At 44.1% G+C, this 20,071-nt stretch overlaps 1 long non-coding RNA gene across 2 annotated transcripts; it reads left to right on the top strand.

Annotated features, from left to right (window-relative positions):
* Window positions 1-4,776: 4,776 nt before the first annotated feature.
* On the top strand, window positions 4,777-10,688 carry LOC112824313 (uncharacterized). 2 transcript variants are annotated; one of them, XR_012379226.1, is made up of 4 exons: window positions 4,777-4,935; window positions 6,394-6,624; window positions 7,686-7,801; window positions 10,444-10,688. It is a non-coding gene; the product is annotated as an uncharacterized lncRNA (long non-coding RNA). The 2 variants fall into 2 exon arrangements; XR_012379225.1 differs by lacking the exon at window positions 10,444-10,688 and adding an exon at window positions 8,192-8,403.
* The last annotated feature ends 9,383 nt before the right edge of the window (window positions 10,689-20,071 follow it).

Raw genomic sequence — 20,071 nt, 5'->3', positions numbered from 1 at the left:
TCTCCCCCTTTCCATTTTACCCTGTTGCCTGACAGACATTCCCTGTGGTCAGGGAGGCTCACCCAGGGCAACACACAGTGTGAAAATGTAAGATGAGGAATTCCTTCCCTTCCTATGTGTGAATGGGTCAGGACCTCTGTCATTCATGGGATTACCTGAGCAGCAATTCTGTGTTCTTGATGAAATGCTGGTGAAAGCAGGGGAACTTTAGAGGGGCATGCTTTACCAGGATGAAGCTCACAGAACTCTTGGCTTTGGTTAGGCTCCTGAATTCCTGCCTATTCCTTGTTACCCCACTTGCCGCCAGCAGGAGACATCCACCTTCTGGCCTAAACTGACCCATTCCTAAAGAGTTCCGGGGAAAGAGTTCTCCATTCAGACAGAAGCTCCGGGGAGGTTATAATGTTCCCAGCAAATTCAGAGTGGGGGCTGGTACCAGTGCTTCCAGGAGAAGCCTCCAGGTAAAGGCTTAATTTACTCATCCAGAATTAAGAACCCACTTGAGCTGGTCAATGAACAGTCTCTGCAGGCTGTCCAGGCCTGCCATGGCCCTGGGCCTTCTGGCAGCAGCCCTGCCTCCACCTCCTGTGTGGAGGGCCTGGGCTGTTCACAGCATACCCATGCCCTGTGCCCTCTTCGTGACACACCATGATGGGATGGTGTCCTCTGTGGAAACCTCTTGAGCGCAAATGGCCCCTTTATGACAGAAACACCACAAGAACATTCCCCAAGGGTGCTGTTTGCTGTGGTAGTTTGTCTACAGATTTTCCCACCAGGATCCTGGAGCAGGTCCAGTGCAGAATTGCCCCTGTCATGAGAAGGGAGCAGATGACCATGGACTTAAGTAGTAGCCCTTCCCCCTTCCCTCCCCAACCCCTTGATTTCAGAGGGTCTACACTCGTTGTTAGTGGTCAGGAGTCCTGCACCTCCTTTTTGAACTAGGAAGACGTGGGAATGAGAGGTCTTTTGGGCACTTAAAAGCAGCAACAAATAGCCCACAAAAACCACTATCAGCAGCTTGAGCAACCCTTGCTATGAAGCTCCCTGGAGTGCAGCCAGGAAAACAACTCAAGTCAGCCCCCAAAATAGGCTCTATGCAGGCACTTTCTTAAAGAAAAAAAAAAGAGAGAGAGAGAGAGAGAGAGAGAGAGAGAGGGAGGGAGAGGGAGAGAGAAAACTAAAACAAAACTCCACTCAGAAGCCATAATAATATTTGTAAAATGCGTTTTTACTGTTGCTTCCTTGGCTCAAGTCTAATAATCTGTGAAAAATACGTTATCAGCTGGCAAACAGCATGGCTGTCAAGAAATTCATCACTGTTTTTTTCCCAGAAGCAGCTGATTTAGGATTCAAGTGAGGGCTCTGCACAGTGTTGATTCTGCCTTCACCAAAGCTGTCAACAAAAGGGCCTGTGAGGCATGGGGCAGACTCCTTCAGAGGGTGGTCCCTGTACTTTCTCTTGCATATTTTCTAGCAGGCTTTTCAGATTGAATAGAGCAGACAGCCACTTGCTGAAAGAGGCCTACGTTGTGCTGGAGACCCTACTAGGTGCTTTTGCAAATGTTGGCTCCTTTGGTCTTAAGACAACCTTTCCTGGTAGAGATCACCACTAACTCCATTTCACAGACAAAGAAGTAACTTGCTGAGTGACAGATGATTCTGGTTTTGTAAGGCTGAGTTACTGTTCTTTACTCTTCGTATGACTACTCATTCATTTTATCATTTGACACCTTAATGAAAGGAGTTTAATGAAAGAGTACACTGAACCACATCCATGTCCTGCCAATTTACACTTGTGACTTGCAAACCTGATCTCTACCTGAAAATTCTGGGCTCATTTCCAACTGTCTACACAACATCGCCATTGGACATCTAGTAGGCCTCTCCAACCTGACCGGGACAAAACAGATCTTTTGAGTTTTACCTCAAAATCTGCTATTCCCATGTCTTTCTAATTTCTGTAAATGGTCTCGGCGTTCATCCACTAGCTGAAGCCAACATCTTGTCCATCAGAAACCTACTGAAAAATATCACAAAATCGGTCCACTCCTTTCTTCTCCACTGCTACCGGTGTAATTTCTGTCTCTCATCAAGGTTATAGCAGTAGTTTGTTTGCTGGTCTTCCTGTTTTCACTCTTGCTTTCAACCTCTTTCTCCATTTTTCATACACAAATCAGATGCACAATATCTTTTGTTTTTTTAGAGGCAAGGAGTGTATGCCGGTGCCAGTGGTGGGGGAGGGCAAGGGGGGTAGGGGTCGAGGGAGAGAGAGAGAGAGAGAGAATCTCTATCCCACCCTGAGATCATGACCCGAGCCAAAATCAAGAGTTGGATGCTTAACGGACTGAGCCACCCAGGCACCCCATGATGCACAATGTCTTACTCAAAGCTCTTCAATGGCTTTTCAATTAAAACCCAAACTCCTACAAGGCTTCCTTACCTGAACCTTAGCTCACACCATTTTCCTGTCACCTACCATGCTCCAGCTACTCTGGAATATCCTCTCTGTTTCATAAACATGCCTCAGGGCATTTGGGCCTCCCTATGGCCTCTGATTCTCATATGTCTGGTGCCTGCTTGTCATGCAGATCTCAACTTCAATGTCACTTCCACAGAGAGGGCTTTCTTGAACACCCAACTTGAAGAAACCACTGAGTCATTTTCTGTTACATCATCCTTTCTTCATTTCTATAGTACTTATTGCTATCTGGTTGTATTCATATGCTTGTATATTTACCTCTCCCCATAGAATGTAGATTTGGACTGGTGTTTCTTAACTCTGACACCCAGAACAGTTGTTCTCCACAACTAGAACAAATGCCTGGCAAATAACATGCACATCATAAACGTTTGTTGGTTGAATGAGTGAATGATTTTGTGAGTAGTGACAAAGGATAGTTTATGGGAGATATTTCTGGATGCCTCTGTGACTCAGGCCTCAGTGGTACAGGTATATACTGCTTTGTGTTATCTATGTCCAGATAAAAATATGGTAATTCTAGAGATCAGTACTGCATCCGAGAACATGAATGTAGTCATCAGTGGTGGAATAACAACCAGGCCAAAGTTCTCTTTTCATGAGACTACTATCACCTTTCTAATCTCATTCTGCCTCCCTAATGCCACAGGCATGCTGTGTAAATAGTGAAGTTCTCTTCATCCTCTTCAGATAAAGCTGTTTCCTTTTTCTAAACTCAAAAACTTCACTCAGTTATTTAAATAGCCATGCATTCATCAAACATATATCCTCAACGTTCAATATTTGCAAGCCTTTTTATCATGGTGGAAGAGGGTTTGTATTTGTGGTTTGAGCTTTCTGAGAAAAAAGGGCACTGATTGTAGCCTTTGGGAGGTTTCTGGCCAATCAGAGGAAACACTTGACCAAAGAGGTAAGGCAGGAGCTCAAAGATCCCACTGCCCCATGGTATCTCCTTCCCTGTATTTGTTCCCAAGAGTTATGTGGGTACCACTGTGGATGTATCTCCACAGGACTAGCAGCAAGAGACTCCTCCCCCATGGACCCCTAGCTTGACTACCTGGGGTCTAGTTGTAATCCTACAACTGCTTACAGGTGAAGAATAGCCTGGGCCAGTCCTATGATGAAGATGAATTGTATTCTGACCTTTCGGGTCACCTGTTTAGTAAGTTTCTCCCGCGTCCTGCCTTCCCTCCATCTTATATACCCTGAAGAAAGAAACTGAAGAATGTATTTTGAGCAAAGTTTGCATGAGCGAATATCTTATTTACATCTGTAGCCCTGTCCTCACCCCGGCACTCCCCATCCCCCATACTCGGTAATACACTTCTTCCCTATTGAAGGCTCACTCCGGTGTAATGTAACCGCCTTCATGACAGTAGGGGTTTCTGTCTGTTTTTCATACTGCCTTATCCCTAGCACCTTTAAGAGTATCTGGAATTACACATGCTTAGTGATTATTTGTTGAATCAATCAGTCAATAAATCAATCAGATACTTTGAAATGTGCAATATTTTTTGACTTAGAAATTCTATTTCTAGGAATCCATTCTTCACAAAAGGGCTTGAATGAATGGAAAATGTGTGAACTAAGATGATTAATTTCCTTATTATTTGTAAGTATGAAAAATAGGAAACAATATAATCCTTTAGCAATAAAGGATTGTTTATATAAATTGTGGTATATCCATAGAATAAAATGCTATGAAACCATTAAAATTCACTTCTTAGAAGAATATTTAATAATGTGGGAAAATGTTAAAAATGTTTTGTTAAATGATAGTGGTTCATATTTTATGACTTGTTTGCCAATTTATAAAATGATTGTGTATGTCTGCATTGAAAAAATAATGGAAAGGTAGCAGTATCTGTGGGAGATAGGGTTATCTATGTTATTTGTGGGAAACAAGATTATCTGTGGTTGTTTGTGGGAGATAGAATTATCTGTATTTGTGGGAGGTAAGATTACAGATTATTTTAATTTTCCTTTTTTGTGCTTTCCTCTGTGTTGAAATTTTCTAAGAAGGAGGAAGGAGGAGGCTGGTGGCAGCCCTGGGATGTTTCCCTCCAACCTGGGGGTCTGGTGGAAATGGCCTTCTCTTTAGTTACCTCCTGGTAACCACATCCTCAGATAGACCCTTCCCACACTGGCGCCTGGTTAGGTCATGTATCTCACTCTGGCCATGGAACTTCAGCAAACATGGAACAGATGGAAGTTTGAAAATCACTTGTGCCCTGGGGTTCTATTGCCGATAGCAACTCTTCCTCTCTCATGCAGACAAATCTGGGCTGCTCTCCTGGAGGATGAGATACTATGTGAAGAGAAGCCTCAGACATTCTAGCCATTCCAACCATCCCACCTGCCACCTCAGACATGTGAGCCAGAGGTCATTCTAGACCTTCAGTTTCTTATATGATGGCTGTTGAGCACTTGAAATGTGGCTAGAATTGAAATATATTGTAAGTGTGAAATACAGATTTTGAAAACTAGTATGATGAAAAGAATGTAAAATATTTCACTAAGTTTTATGTTAATTACACATTGAAATAATATTTTGGACATTGGGTTGACTTAAAATATATTATTAAAATTAACTTCACTTGTTTCTTTTAAGTTTTTTAAATGTGGCTACTAGAAAATTTCAAATTGCAGGCATGGTTTGTATTATATTTCTATTAGACAGCTCTATTCTAGACTGTTCAGCCACAGATAAGCCATCCCAGACCAGAATAACCACCCCACTGACCAACAGAATTGGAGCAAATAAAATGGTTGTTGCTTTAAATCACTAAATTTTATCATGTTTTGTTATTTAGCAAAAACTATCTGTTACCAGAAGTATACTGTGCTTTATAGATCCTACCGGTTCAGCTCCTTGGCCTTTACAGGAATGACCCAGGCCCCCTAAGAAGCTTGGAAAGAAAGCAGGACATGGCGGGAGAACAATGACCAGTGATCTGGTGCTGGAACCAGGAGCACCCAGGAAAAGGTTGCAGAGTTTGGAGGCGCTGGAGGATGTTGAGAGATCTTCACCTTCTCAGATTCCCAGCCGGGAAGACACGCCTCCTCGGCCTGTGGCTCTGGAGAGCAGGGGCTTAGGGAATCCTGGAGAAGCCCTTCCTCCCCTTTCCCACTCCTGCTCTCCTTTCCTATCTGCTCTGTGTGTGCTCTGTTTTCCTATCCCACAGAGCTCTGTGGGAAAAAACACTACATCAACAACAACAAGATAATAAAGGGCATGTCAATGAGAGAACAGGAGGAGGGAGGGGAAAGGGTGATTTTGGCAGCAATAACCCATCATCCAGGGCCTCTCTGCTTCCCTCAACTCCCTCCTCCCTGAACCAGATGGGACTGGAAGTCAGAGCTAGAGGAAGCCATAGGGATCATCCAACCTAACCCTCTTCTCTTACATATAAGTTAAACCAGGTCTCAAAGATGTTAAATGACTTGCCTAGGGTCAACAGCAAATTAGTGGTGGTCAGATCTAGGATCCAATTTCTGGACTTCTGGGCATAGCACCTCTTTGGAAGGCCAATCCTGTCATACTGCTCTATTTACTGCCTTTTGCTTTTACTATTTGATATTTTGTGGACAATCTATGGCTGTTGTTGATGACTTGAGCACAGGTTGTTATGCGATCATCCCAGGGACTTTGGCATCCATATGGAGGTATCTCTGCCCTTCCAGTTCGATTCTTTAAATGAGTCAGTTCCAATGACCTTTATATCTATTCTACTTAGTTGCTCATCAGCCATATATTAGGACTGATTGCTACACCATGGCTGAACTCAGAATTGCTTATCTTCAAGAGTCCAAAATATTTGACCCCAACCTCCTGTACCTTCGGTCTTCTCACCTGCCTGCTTCTGGGAAGTGTTCTCTTAGGTCTCCTCTGTACTGACTCTATTTCCCCCCAGGGTGAAGATGCTCAGCATTTCCTTCCAGGAGCTTGCTGCCCTTCCTTGGAACAGAAGAATGCTCACCTGGAAGGCTGCTTACTGTTGACAAAACAGCATGCAAGGGGATATTCAAACCAATAACCCAGAAAAGATCTGGATAAAGGAATAAGTCTGTCAGGTATCTGGAACCTTGTCACCATGATGCTAAGCATCCTGATTTTCTGAGAAGATTTTCTACTTTTCATCCAGGTATTTAAAGTCAGGCGGATACATCCAATATTGTATAACTACAAAGCTGTTCACTATCTCAGTATGAGGAGGCAAATAATGAGAATGTGGCCTAATCCAGGGAAATCAGATGGCAGATGATGACTGTCACTGGTCTAAGGAGTTGGCCTTTGTATTATTTCTGGTCCACCTGACAAGTGCTCAAGGTGGGTGTCTCAGTCTGTTTTGGCTGCTATAACAAAACGCCACACACTGGGAAATTCATAAACAACAGAAATTATTTTCCACAGTTCTGTGGGATCCAAGTCCAGGATCAAGGTGCCAGCATAGTCAGGTTCTGGTGAATGCCCTCTTCTGGCCTAGAGATCGCCAACTTCTTGCTGTGCCCTCACATGGTAGAAGGTGCAAGGGCTCTCTCTGGGGTCACTTTTACAAGGGCATGAATCCCATTCTTAATCCTCAAAGCTCTCATGACCTAGTTACGTCTCAAAGGTCATAGCTCCTAACACCATTGCCTTGGGGGTTTCAACATAGGAATTTTGGGGGAACACAAACACTCAGACCATAGCAGTGAGACAGAGTAGAAAAACTACACGAAGTGATGTGAGAGTTGAAAGGAGAAAAGCATGTGATGCTATCCAGGAACCATCTAAGGAAAAAACTCTTGTGAGGCAGATTGAGAATTTTAAAACAACACTCTCCCACCCAACTGCCCCATGACATCTGTTAACACAAGAGGCAGAGCTATTTCCTGGAAAGGCTCCTTGTGTTTACAAGGGTGAGACCCTCTTGATGTTTTCGTAACTTTAATTAAAGAGCTGAGGGAAGGATTTACATCCTCAGTAGTTCCCATGGGAGAACACACAGGCTGGTTGTACACAATGCTGCACATTCAAATAAAAAGAGAGAAAGTCAATCAATTATCCAGATGTTTTTGAATTTTACATGAATGTAGCCACGGTGGGGATTTGGTCCTTGATAATAATATATTATTCTTGCAAAACGGTGGAGAAAAATGTTCTTGAGAGGAAGGAAGAGGGTGTTTTCCTAATACTCTTTTATGTTTTCTTTTCCTTTTTGAGTTTAACAACATCAAGCAGAACATGGAGACCGAGGAAAGACAAAAGAGAGAAGCCAAAGACAGCCCCTCTCTTCAAACTATACTGGGTGCTCCCAGTTGGAGTAGAGAAGTCTTGAGGTGGGGTTAAGGGTTTGGAACAATACTTAGGCAGAGCCTGGCCATTCTGGGGTGTACAGACCACCATAAAATAAGCGTGTGCTCAGAAAGTATTAATGGCATTCAACAGAAGAGTTTCTATTTCCCAAATAGTTCTTTGATCTTTCTTTCTCTGAAGTCTGAAATTTCCCTGTTAGAAATCCAATTCCTTGACTCAAGGAAAAGGTTCTGAGATATTAGTGTGCCCAAGAATTGTCCTAGGAATTAAGATGTTAAATTAAAGGTTTCTGGCCCCGTCTCAGATATTCAGATTCAGTAAGTCTGGGGTGGTGCATCTTAAGAGTCTGCATTATGAAGAAGGTTCTAGCATGTATTTGCGTTGAGAAATAATTAAGGCATTGCCTATTCCAGCTGTTCTCTTCAAAGAGGAGACACACGGGATGAACGAACAACCGTCCAGCCAGTGTGGGAACCAGGTTCCAGAACACTCTTATCAAGTCCCCGCTCCGCATCTTTCTAGCTCTGTAACTTTGGGCCAAACAATTAAACTCGAAGACCCTCAATGTCCTCATCCATGAAACGGAGAAGGAAATTTCAACCCTCTACAACTGATGGGCCAATATAAAAACATTATCAGGTGAAATAATTAATGTAAAATCTTTGAAAACTGTCCATTGCTTTGAAAAGTATGTTATTGCATACATATGTAAAATGTTGTTATAGTTATTTCCCATTATCGTCCATTAACACATCCATTTGAATTAGTTCAAAAACTGAAATGATGGGGCAAGAGGTGAACTTGGGCTCTGGGGTGGGGTGGGGGGTGCTGCTCAGGAAGTGGGTGGGCAGACTCTGCCACTGTAGCACGCCCCAGGCTGCCAGGAAAGTGCAAGGGGTACCAAGGTGGGGAGAGAAGCAAGCAAAGTGTGTGTGATGGGATGTTGAGTGTTGGAAAAAAAAAACTGAACTTATTTTATAGTTTAGTTTCAGGTTTCAGATTATTGGGCACTAATAACATGCTTGGAGGGAGTTCTCTGTTTTTTTATCCCGAAGATTTTTGAATAAGCCTTGAGAGTCACAAATAGTAGAGTATAGGAGGATAGCTCTTCATGGAAAAATAATAAAGAAAAGGAACATTATGGAAATATTATGGGAAAAGAATCAACTTCAACGTAAAACTTAAAGAATGTATTCAAACTAGACACAGAGGGCCTCTCACCTTCTGGATATTCTCACTCTCTTTTTGGACAATGAGAATGGTCAGCTATCTTCATATCCCCCAGGCTGGTTTCAAAATAGCCACTTCCCTTGGGAATTCAAACCAAAAAAGAACCCTGCCTTCCAGGAGCCGGGAACAGAGGTATGTGCGTGTACTTCATCTCCCACAAATGTGGAGGGCAACATCTCTACCTCCCCTGCTGTTTGTGATCAGCAGATTTGAGATTAAGGAAATTACGCCTGTCCCTTCCTTAACACAGATCATCAGAGACTCCAAGATATGAGTCTTAAGGGAAGGGGAGAAAGTACAGGGTGGAAAGGGGAACAGAGCCAGTTGCAGGAGGAACCCTCAGCCCGAGGTCAGGATGAGTCAGCCTCTGGGTCCGGCAGATTCCATCTCGACAGGTTAGACTTTACTCTGAGTGGAGATAGCACCTGGGGTCCCCACCTGCACTGTCAGCTCAGCACACGGGCTAGAGTTTTTGCATAGCAGTTGGACGTGGTGGCATCGGGGGTCACTGGATGGCATCCATCCCCACAGGGTGAGAAGTGGCAAACTGTTTAAAAAATCAGTGGAGGGAGTGAAACAGGAAATGAAGAGGAACCCGTCTCCCATTTAAAATTTTGTGGAGAAGGCAAACCAATGGGGATTGGATTATCAGCTCGGAACTGGGCCAGGAACAGTGGAATGCTGAGGGGCCTGCGGAGGGCCAGGGAGGCCTTTGTGGTCAGACCTGGGCTGATGGGCGGAGAGGATGCTGCTTTGCTGTGAGGCCCCAGTGAAGTCCCTGATGCATCCTGAGCTTGGAGAACGGAAGGCGCCATGCAGATGTGGAGCTGTTTTCACATCCCTAACACATCCCAGATTTGTGCTGCTGAGGGTCAGGTCCAGTTGTGTGAAATTCCTGCTGTTTTTCCTTTTCTAACAGAGCCCAGGGTGAGATATCAGACCTGCTTTTTAAAGCAGGATAATAGAATATGCCACAGTGCAGTTGACTCTAAAGGAACAGTGAAGCGGATAATCCCTGCTCTGGAAAAATCCCCAAATCACATATAATTAGCTTTGGAGTGTGTGTGTGTGTGTGTGTGTGTGTGTGTGTGTGTGTTTGTGTGTGTATGGGGGGATGAGAAGAGCAGATTTAGCTGTATTATGCTTGCTTTAGTTGATATTAAGATGCATAAGCATGCTCTAGACCTTGCTGACTAATGACAGGTGCTAGAACGCCCTGCAGCATTTGTGGGCATGGGGGACTGTCACCCTGCAATGGCAAATGGGGTGGAAAATTCATGAAATAACGAAGTTACCCATATGTAATGAGGTATTTACTACATGTGGGTATTCTTTTTAAATTGCACATGATGTGAACTCTTGGTTAAGCTTTTATTCCTCTTAATTCTCCATGTGATCGAGGAGTGAAACAGGCTTTCTTCTATGTGCAAAATAGGTTCTCGAGACCCTGAGGATGAGCCTTCTCCTGGAGGGGGCTGGTGGTTAGAGTGATTCATTTGTGGATATATTCCTGGGAAGGGAGGCTTCCAGGAGCAAAAGCACAGACAGACTTCAGAGAACTTTGGCAGAGGTCCCTCTGCCCAACATGAGAATAGTGCTTCAACACCCTTGGGACTGCATGCTTACTACTTGTTACCTGGAACAAGCCACATTTTGCAGTGCTGCAATTTTGCCAGACACCTGAAGGTGAAAAGTCCTCTTGTTTTTACATTGTTTCTAGTGTTCACTTTACCCTTTCTGGGGTGATTATAAGATTGAATTCCCTGGCCTATTAGGATGGTCTGTACCTTGCTTACTCCGGCTCCTTTCAAATGCAACTTCACACCCCACCCCCCCCTACTTTACAGAGCCTTTTGAAAAGTTCTGGAGAGGTAAGCTGGAGTCTCCCCTAAATTTTCCTGCAGCTTAATCAACCCATTTAGAAGACCTACAAATAATTGCTTTTGAAAAATGCTGTTGTGCTGTAATCAGAGGGGGAAGGTTAGCAAGGAAGGATTTCCCCAGGACAAGAGCGAGTTTCCCCACTGAGGTAGGAAGTCTTCATTAAAAGACTATGGCGCTATCATACCTTCTGGGTGTTCCACAGTCAATAGCAAATAGATTTTGGTGAGTTTTAAAAAATTTGCCCCGATAAAAGCACCCTGAGTTGAAGTCCCCAAGAACTTAGTGATATTGGGACGGTTGTTAGACCTTCCGAAGGGTCCCCTATGGAATTCTTTCTCTCCTAATTGTGGAGTAGAAGGCAGTACAACACAGACCTGAATCCTTACTCAGTTTATATTTATATTTTTATTTTTCCTTTATAAAATGAGGACAATATCACCTACTTGCAGGGGTGCTGTGAAGATTAACCCACACAAATGCCCAAACACATGGCTTATAGTAGAATCTCAACTGGTAGCAATTATTGTAATTATGATTTGATATTAAACTCTTCAGGCAGATAACTTGTGATCAGTAGCCGAATTCAACTGGAAAATATTGAGGAATTTCGGCAGTAGAAACAAATGAATTGTACCATGTTATCACTTCATAGCTCTGGGACTGAGAAAATACATAATCTCTCTAAGTCCCAATCTCCTTGTCTAGAAGACATTATAGGTTTGTTGGAAGAATTGAAACAGCAATCATGAAAATGTTTTCCACTATATTATTTAAAAAAATTTTTAAAAGATTTTATTTATTTATTTGACAGAGAGAGAGAGAGAGAGAGACAGCGAGAGAGGGAACACAAGCAGGGGGAGTGGGAGAGGGAGAAGCAGGCTTCCCGAGGAGCAGGGAGCCCAATGCGGGGCTCGATCCCAGGACCCTGGGACCATGACCTGAGCCGAAGGCAGACGCTTAACGACTGAGCCACCCAGGCGCCCCTCCCACTTTATTTTTTAAAAATTTTTAAAGATTTACTTATTTATTTTAGAGAGAGAGAGCGCGTGTGAGAGAGCAAGCTGGGAGAGGGGCAGAGAGAGAGGGAGAGAGAGAATCTTCCAGCCGACTCCACACTGAGCACAGAACCCGACGTGGGGCTCGATTCCAGGACCCTGAGATCATGACCTGAGCCGAAACCAGGAGCCGGCCACCTAACGGATTGAGCCACCTAGGCACCCCAAAATGTTTTCCACTTTAAACGTAAAACCTCCAGAAATGATTGAAATTAAATTTGTGCTGATAAATATGTGCCTTTTGCAAAGCTGAAGGAGCCTCAGGTGTGTCTTTGTGGTTCTGGAAGTAATTCCTGGGTTAGGAAGGAAATGATTTTTACAATTCTTTCTTACATAAATAGGAAAATTGAGACTTGGAGAAGTTGTGACATGCCCCAAATTGTGACAAAGCCAAAGAGGAACGTGGTTCTCTGATCTGGTGGTTTCTGTCAAACAAATTGAAAAGTGGGAGACATGAGCATAATGGAAGGAGAGCTCCCCGCCCCCTTTGCTCCCAGCCTTCATGGAGGGAGGTTTTCTCTCGGAGGTTTTCTCTCATGCTCAGTGAGTGCTCAACCCTACTCAGGTGAGATAGGGCAAATAGTTCTACTATCTCCAAAGGCTTACAGTAAATGGAGTGTCAAGTTGTCACAGGGATTGATTTTAGTCTCAGGTACTGTAAAGGAAATACTTTTAAGGCTCTTCTAAAAATAAAATTCCTCTGAGGAGATGTTTGGCCTGTGGCTAATGTGTTTGGAAACCTGTTTTCTGTAAAACTCCAACCTCATTTAATCTACTTGCAAATCCAGAAAGACAGCTTTCATTGCACACATCAGGGCTTGCCCCAAACCTTCCCTATTCACAGTGAGAGATGCAAAGAAATGAACCACAGGTTCAGGGTGCCTCTATCCTCTTTTCCCCCAAACAGTTCAGGAATTGAGGATGTGAGTGTCAGGTCCAGCCCTGCCTCAGCTCTGGAAGCTAGCACTCAGGGCCCAGGAACCCCTAGGGAGGCCATATTCTTTCCCCGTGTCTTAGAACTTCCCATCCCCGATGCCGTGGGGGACCTTGGAAGGGGCTGAAAGCTATCACCTTCTTACAAATCGGGGAGAGTCTTTCCTCTCCAAGAAAGGCTTTTGCTTCTTTCTGGTTCCTGGCTATTTCCATGGTTCCTGAAGAATCATCCTCGGCATTCTAATTACTCATTCATCGGAACTTTCAAACCTTAGAAGGAATCTCTTCTCCCTTCCTCTGGCTGGCTCACCCAAGACAATCATCTTCAACAAGTTTTGGAATCACTAAAGACAGCAGAGAATACAAGGAACTTAATTCCAATGAACACTGTAATTTACTGCCATGTAATTGGGAGAGTGGCTGTTTTGTAGATGGAGGGTGACTGTCTGCACAAGAATGAAGGAATCAGGTGAACTCAAGAACCAGGACTTGGGTGCTCACAGCCTCCCAGTTTTCCTGATCCAGGAAGAAGGGGGCGCAGTTTACGTGTGACGTTCACAGCATGGAGAAGGGTGTTGTGAGTCTCCAGCAAAGTCCCAGTGTGTCTTTAGTGAACTCAGGGTGAGTTCCACACGGAACAGACTTCGCCAGCTTTCATCAGCTTTGCTCAAGACACTCTCCTTCAATATTGTGTCTTGAACTGATGTAATTTCTTCTAATAAAAGGATTAAAATCCATCTTTCTTGACCTACATATTCCGCATGCATCTTAAGAGGGTTGTCCTAGGAGCAGCAGCTTGATGTTGGGAAATCTGAGCCTGGATGGTGTGTTGGGGGAGCTTTACGAGGCTTTCACAATGTCTAAGCTTTAATTTTGCTTTTATTTCAATGTGACAAGATGTGCTGGACTGAGATGCCTTTGGGCTCTAACCCTGGAATTTATGAAGAGAGAACGCTGCAGGGTTATGGCATGGGTGGGACTGGAAGATGTCACCCACACACAGGGTTCAGCACAATCACATATGCTAGAAGAATAAACTAATGCTGGAACAGTAAACACACACACACACACGCACACACACTCCTACACAGACACACACAGCAATGCTAGTGTCCAATCCTGCACACCCTCTATTTGGTCCTCTTAGTCTTGTGAGGGTTGGGGATCAGTTTCATTAATACTGTCCTTTCTTTTGCCCTCTCTCACACATAGGAATATAAGGGAGGACAGGAGCCAGGAGTCACGTGTCTGGGCCTCTCAGCCCTGCCTTCATTTCCACTTATTACTGGAAGTAATTTATTACTACTCTCTCCTCTCAGTCTCATTCTTGAGCCTTCTCCTGAGCTGCCTCGAAGGTGGCAGATGACAGACTGCCCTGGCCAGGAACAAAGACAGTTATCCTTGGCTACCACCTGTCTCCCTATGGGTGCCTGCCCTGTCTTGTTGCACTCCCTCTGTGTGTCTAATTTACACAGAAAGCCCTCTGGGCAGGGGCTTTTTTTTTTTTTTTTTTTAATTCTCTGCTCTCCTTTATGGTTAGATGGCTTATGTCTGATGTTGATCTGTAACACCCCACTCAACTTCATTCTTTTTTTTTTTTTAAAGATTTTATTCATTTACTTGACACACAGAGAGAGACACAGCAAGAGAGGGAACACAAGCAGGGGGAGTGGCAGAGGGGGAGGCAGGCTCCCCGCCGAGCAGGGACCCCAGTGCGGGGCTCAATCCCAGGACCCCGGGACCACCACAACCTGAGCCGAAGGCAGACGCTCAACCGACTGAGCCACCCAGGGGCTCCTTCATTCTTAAAAAAAACAAAACAAAACAAAAAAACAAAAAACCAGAAAAAACTTTAACACATTTGATTGCAGTTAGATACACACAAAAAATTTTTAAAGGATAAAATAGGATCTGGGAGGTGCTATGGTTGGAATGTCTGCATCCCCCTGAAATTTATATGTAGAAATCCTGCCCCCAAGGCGATGGTACTAGGAGGTGGGACCTTTGGGAAGTGATTATTAGGTCATAAGGGTGGAACCCTTATGAATGAGATTTGTGTCCTTACGAAACAGGTCCGAGAGGGCTCCTTCACCGCTTCCACTGTGTGAGGACAGAGCAAGAATGCAGCCGTCTATGAATCAGGAAGGAGGCTGTCATCAGACGTTGAATCTGCCAAAGCCTTGATCTTGGGCTTCCAGCCTCCAGCACTGTGAGAAATAAATTTCTGGTGTTTATAAACCACCTGGTTTGTGGTATTTTGTTATAGCAGCTTGAACTAACTAAGACAAGAGGCTTTTGGTGGCTATTGTTGGGTTCTTGGTGCAGCTGGTGATTGCCAGGAAGAAGAGCTGAATTAATCCTTGGCCTTACTGAGAATGATGACCCGAACATGGACCAGGACCAGGACTTCTGATTGTTTTGCTCAGAACGGAGAAGACTTTATGATTTGGACCTGGAGATTTGGAAGTTTTCTGGGGCAGAAAAACTAGACTTATGGCCGGAGAAAAGTACCTTTCTTGAGTACTTTTCTGAGTATTGTGCTAAAGATTCTTGTACCAAATGTAGGACATTTAGGGTTAGACAAAGTCCCGGGCCTGGTGGAAGTCACTATTTCTTTAATTCATCCATCCATCCGTCCATCCATCCATCCATCCATCCACCCATTTTTCCATCCACCCAACCATCCATCCATTCACCCATCCATCCATCCACCCACACACATTAACTGCAGAGACAATTTTAGAAGATAAGCATGGTGATGTGCCCCGAAACTTTCAGCCACCTGCACGTAAGTTGCTGTAATGTGGCTAAAAGACCGGAGGGTTGGAAATGAAAGGGAAGGGCACTCCCTGAGGAGTGCTTGGGGTGGGGGAGAAGAGGCGCAGACCTCTAGAATGCTTGAGGGTGGTGTGAAGGGGCTGGTGGTCACAGCCTGGGGCTTGGAACAAGCGTTCAGTAATGAGGGCAGTGATGACAGAAGAATAGAGAAAGATCGTGGTAACTGTCAGAGTGCAGTTGGGAAACCGATAAAGAAGTCATGCATTGTTGGCTTAGGGGCTTATTTAAGGAGGTGGAACAAGCAGAGAAATGATCCTCAGTAAGAGCAAGGGTAAACATTCTGTATCAGACGTCTGCCTACAGTTGGGAGCTCATGCTCACAGCTCTGAGTTTGTGGTGGAGTAAATGATCTGGTTGAGATACTGACAATATGCAATTTGTCCATGCCTTAAGGGCCAGGGGTTAGTCCTGTGGCACAATAAAGGCATTGAGAATCAACAGTCCCAGAGACTGGGAGCTCTAACAAGATGCCCAGGCCTAGAGAAGTAAGACTTGAGCACTTGCCATGAAGGTGCAGAGAGCTGTGGTCTCAGCCCTTGGAAACATTATCAAAAGAAGCCGTTCAGACCAAAATGCATTCCATGTGTTGGCTCTGCCCATGTGTTTCTTGTCAAGGAGGCTGATCTTCCTGGGTTTGGAGGGTTTCTGTTTGAAATTTTATGAGCCTTGACTGGGAAGCAGCACTTACCCCGGAGCTGTGGGAGTTAATGGCTTCTTCTGGCGGCATGACTCTGGGGGCCTGGGAGAGCTCAAATGCCAGGCAAGGATAAACCTATAGCCCATATTTCAACTTAATATTGCACTGTATTTATAGGCAGCCAGGGACCAAAGCCTCCCCAGAGCCCTTCTTCAGCATCACCTCAGAATCTGATGTGGTGTACCCAGGCCCACAGGACCTTCCTTGGGTCAGTGCTTAGAGCTCAGGTCAGCACACTTATGGGGATGATAACCAAGTTAGGGGCCCTTCACACCCCAGTGCCAAATAGGGACATCAGCTTACATCCAGAGCAGAAGCTGCATTTGTTCCTTGGTCTTCCATTTTTTGCTATTTAAATAGAAAAGTCAACACTATTTCTTGACACACCATTGCCTACTTAATTTACTTCAACCAACATTTATGGGGCAAAGACTGGGACTTGATCTTTTTATTTGGGTGTCATGGTGAATACAAAGGGACAAAAATGGTCTGGGTGATTCAGAGGATGATAGTTCAAGCTCTGCCTTTCCATAATCTATCAAGTTCTGTTACTGTGGCCAATCATTGCCTCTCTCTTGGTTTCTAAAACAAGGAACTTGGATCTATTAGTACAAGTCCTGAAGAGGTTCAAAGTAATGAGAAGATTCTTAAAATATTAGTCTTTGGAGGATAATTGAAGGAGACTAGTGGAATTTATGCAAATATTGGTGTTCTGTATGAGTGTCACTTAACTGCTTATGATCTATGGTAGATCATCTACCTGAAATAGCCTAAGAAAGACTCCTCACTGCTGCCCAACTTGGCTGTCTGGGACCCCTTGCTGTCCTGTATCTTTATGCCTGCCTGACATTTCATGTGCCGATTTCCTACAGGTGAGCTGCTGTTCACAGCAGTGATCCCAAACCAGGCTCTTGACATGCAACCATCCCAGTGTTCTTTCTGCCTGGGCCTGACTCGGCTCTAGCTCTCCTGCCCCTTGGACTAGGGTTCTTCTTTGTTCTTCTTGGCTTGACTCTTATATTTACCTCAAGGTCTTGGCTGGGACCCATGCATGGACTCATCTCTTTTCACTACCTCAGATAGGATTTGAGTGCCCCATTTGATCCCCCATGACTCAAGTCCTGTTTCTAGGCAAAAAAGAAGGAGAAGCAGGGAAATTGGAAACTCCCGAATATAATACTCCTAGCTGGGCAGTAAGCACCTCACCAGAATTTTAGCCAAAAATAATACGTGTAAAGAAAACTGTATAAGATAAGCTAAAATATGACTCATTTAGGATTCCGACCATTGCTCCCAGTTTTATCTTTTGAGGTCACATATGAACAAGTTTAATTCCTTCCTCCTTTGCCAGCTCTTAACATATTTAATTACAATTATCAAGTCTTCAACCTTCTGTGATCATCTCACCCCCCTGCCAAGTCAGCTCTTCTTTAGGCAAAACATGTCAATTTTCCCAACATTCTTCAGATATTATGGTTTTGAATATTTTTGCCAGCCTAAATGCTTTTCCTAATCTTGTCCAACAGATCTCTATTTCTCTTCTTTTGAGGTTCCCTGGAGCTTCATGCTATACTTTAGATAGGCTCTGATCGGCCCAGGGAGCTGAAATCCTTCGCTTCTCAAAGTGAGTTTCACTCATCCTAGCTCCTGTGATGTGATTTGCAGGTCAGGGCTGGGTGGTCAGTTAGTTTCAGTCAAATATGTTTGGGAAATCCTGTGGACTACCATAACCTCTTGGAGATTTCAGAGCATACTTCAGAGTCCTGAAGGAACTGAATAGTCCTGTCGATCTTTCCCTAAGCTAGTGTTTCCTAAACTTATTTGACCACAGAGCTATTTGTTAAAGTATCACACATTAACCTCCCTAGTGGTCCAAAGCCCTGCAAAGCACTACTTGGTTTCCACCTATACCACCTGAAATCATTTACTTTTTCTCTCTCTTTCTTTCTCTTTCCCTCTTCTTTCCTTCCCTTCTCCCCTTCTTCTTTTCTTCCTTCTTCTATCATTCTGACTTATTGAGTTTTATATCGGTCAAAACTCTTAGATATTTTTCAAATCCATTGCTGATAAATCATGACTAACTCCCCCCACCCTCTTTCCTGTATTTGGGCAATTGGTATTAAGAATAACTTATATGCCTTAATTTAAGTCATTAATAAAAATATGGAACTTAACAAATATGTGTGCAATAATTTAAGTATAGGGCTGAGGGCTACATCCTTCTGACGTGGCAATTCAATTAGTTATTAATTGTTCTAATTATATTATCCAGCTAGTATATCTTAGTGTCTAGCCCTGTTTCCATGCTTGGAGGCGATCTTGAAATGCTTGTCAAATGCTTTACTGCAACCATATTCACGACCCATTCAGATTCCCTAATATACCCATATTCTAGGTATCCAGTCTAGAATCATCCTGTCCTAGAAGGAGATGAAATTGAGGTGGCAGGACTCTGCCCTTTGGAGTTCCATGCACAAGTTTAGAAGCAGGTGAGCCTTGAACGGTGGGTAGGATTTAAATAAACAGAGGGGATCAGAAAGGAGATGGTGGAGGGTTGGGATAGATATGGGTAATGGACTATAGGTATGGGTAGACAGGCTTGCAACAGTGAGAATAAATTCAACACACATTTATCTAGAGTTTTCTATCATGAGGCTCTATGCAGGGAGCTGGCAGGAAGGGAGTTTGAATGAGATGAATAAGTAGCTAATGGTTTAGTTTTGTAATTACCCCTTAAAGGATAAAATGTGATGAGTGTTATGCAAAAGGGATGAGCAAAGCAACACAGAACTTTTGCCCCTTGCGGGGTGAGGGAAGGCTTCACAGTAGCAGTGTCCCCCAGGCTAAGCATAAAGACCACAGGCAGGCTCTGCCATGTAGGGAAGGCTTCAGAATTCAAACAGATCTCACTGCTGAGGAGCTGAGTGTGATTAAAGGGAGATAAAACTTGGTGGGGAGGGGGGTCACTGACATGACATGGAGCATAGCATGAAAAAAGAACCCTTCTGCAGACAGTATTGGAGGGAAAACATGGGTGGCAAAAGGGTCATAAAACAGTGTGAAGGGAAGATGGCCTGGGCTGGGGTTGTAGCCTTATAGGTGGAGAACCAAGAGCAAATGTGAATGCTTTTCAGAAGAAGAATTAGCAGGATATAATGACGTTGGAGTCAGGAATGATGAAAAGAGTCAAGAATGCTTGTGAAGCTTTCTTTCAGTCTGTGAGGCTGGAGGGAGGGCCAAGGGGGGAGGGGAAATAAGAAAGGATGATGAATTCAAGCACAGGGAGGGGGGTTTTGGCTGGTAAATGCCCTTGTTACCCGAGTGGGTGAAAACCGTGGGATTAAACATTCTGAGTGTTCAGAGTTGGTCTAGGGCCAATTATGGTTTTTATTTTGTTTCAAACATTTCTGAATGTGGTGAGATTAGCTCACGTCATTTATAGGAGCCAGTCTCACAGAACAAACACATTTCTGTGTTTGTTGGACACAGGGCAGGGCAGGAAGTAATTCTGGTGCCTGTTGCCCTGGAGCCAAATGGCTCCACAGGGTCTTTGGGGCTTTTCCACTGTGGAACTTTTCAAATGTTCAAACACTATGGCTCCTGTTCTGGGGCTGATGTGCATCTAAGACAAATCCATATAGACCCCTAGAACCTCC

Source organism: Callorhinus ursinus, unplaced genomic scaffold (genome assembly GCF_003265705.2).
Source record: "Callorhinus ursinus isolate GAN/ISIS: 27379988/994484 unplaced genomic scaffold, GSC_fseal_2.0 scaffold9, whole genome shotgun sequence".
Classification (NCBI taxonomy): Eukaryota; Metazoa; Chordata; class Mammalia; order Carnivora; family Otariidae; genus Callorhinus; species Callorhinus ursinus.
The sequence above is the reverse complement of the archived record's forward strand: the minus strand, read 5'-3'. Positions and strand labels throughout refer to the sequence as shown.